Source organism: Aptenodytes forsteri, unplaced genomic scaffold (assembly GCF_000699145.1).
Source record: "Aptenodytes forsteri isolate BGI_AS27 unplaced genomic scaffold, ASM69914v1 Scaffold208, whole genome shotgun sequence".
Lineage (NCBI taxonomy): Eukaryota > Metazoa > Chordata > Aves > Sphenisciformes > Spheniscidae > Aptenodytes > Aptenodytes forsteri.
The window spans coordinates 666570-668399 of NW_008794963.1; positions in this window are offsets into that span (position 1 = coordinate 666570).

The window sequence follows — 1830 nt, forward strand, 5'->3', positions numbered from 1 at the left end:
CTGCAACCCCCATTCCCCATCCCCCTGCGCCACTGGGAGGGAGGAGGTAGAGAAAATTGGGAGCAAAGCTAAGCCCGGGAAGAAGGGAGGTGTGGGGGGAAGGTGTTTTTAGGATTTGGTTTTATTTCTCATTATCCTACTCTGATTTGATTGGTAATAAATTAAACTAACTTCCCCAAGTTGAGTCTGTTTTGCCTGTGATGGCAATTAGTGAATGATCTCTCCCTGTCCTTATCTCGACCCACGAGCCTTTCCTTATATTTTCTCTCCCCTGTCCAGCTGAGGAGGGGAGTGATAGAGCGGTTTTGGGGGGCACCTGGTGTCCAGCCAGGATCAACCCACCACATACGCACTGTGCATTCTTCATGTGAAAGTTTCTGTAAAGTATGCAGACTACAAGGTAGTAGTTTCATAAAATACCTTTTCAGATATTTTAAATTAAAATGAGGAGACAAAGGACTATGTGAATTTGTTAATGCTTTTAGATCAGGTTTTTCAAGAACTGTTTTAGCTGTCCCATAGGCTTTATGGAATTTGCTTGGCTGTGGCCCTGGAATTCCATTGGTTTGCTGTCTTTGAGGGCAGCAAGATACTATTTAAATACTAAATTTTGATTATTACACTTCATAGGCTTTCCTTTTTGAATGGCTGTATTTTCTGTCGTATGTTGTAGAATGTTACTGCTGTGATTTATATTATGACAGCCTACAGATCTGGATTAATATGCTGCCTTATAAATACATTGTTAACTTAGTTTCCTCAGTGAGGTGATTAAGTATCCATGTCAGCTGGCTGAAATTAAACCAATGAGTAAAGTATATGGACACTTTAAAATTGCAGGTTTTTATAACTAACACTTGCACCGAATGATGTCTCTGTAAAATACTTAGCAGCAGCACAGTGTGTCGTACGAGTGGATAGAACCAAGGCATTTAGAGGCTTTCATGCAGAGGAAAAGGAGTGTGATAAGATTATCATGGGATGCAAAAGAAGGGATTTTATCTGCTGAAGGGTCTGGAGGCAAGACAGTGGTATCTTCTCTCTGTAAGAGTGTCAGAACAAAAACTTATTGAAGGAAGGCTATGTAAATTGGGATAATCTTCGATTTAGTATCCATTCCTCTGCCATAAGATGATGTAACACTCAGGAGAGAGAATGTGAAAAACTTTCTACGTTGCCCAGTGTTTAATGTAGCATATGTTTTTAGGAAGAAATGGTAACCCAGAAGATGCTACAGGAAAATGATTCTTTCTGCACCACTTTCAAAGCAAAAAGACAGCGATATCACATTTCAGCATTCTTTTTCTCTTACTTGAAATTTGTTTTATTGATCTATTATATGACTATTAAAACTATTCTTTTTCATGATCCTGATGGTTGCTAAGGATTTCCTGTTTTCAACATACTTACAGGCAGTAGAGTTACTGTGGCACAGGGGTGGCTCTCTTTTTAGTCACACGTTGCTACTGCTCCACTAAAGTGAAGTTTGTTGCACTTACCTTTAATATACTTTTTGTGTCTGAAGGCTTGGAATCAACTTATGTTGTCTATTGATATAAAAGATAATTACCATTTTGATTAGGTTCATGTGTGGTTATTTTTCAAATAAGACTGCCTTATTTTTTGAGTCCACTTGAAAGTGAAGCTAACTGAAACAAGGGAGTCTCATGTCTGAGGAACAAGTAAAGGAAGGTAACAGAGAAAACAGAACCAACCTGTTGTCAGAGTTGAATAGCAGAAGAACAAGAAGCAATGCTCGCAAGCAGTAGCAAGGGAAATTTTGTTTCAATACATGGGGGGGGGGGGAAATGCAGGGGGGGGGGTTAAGCA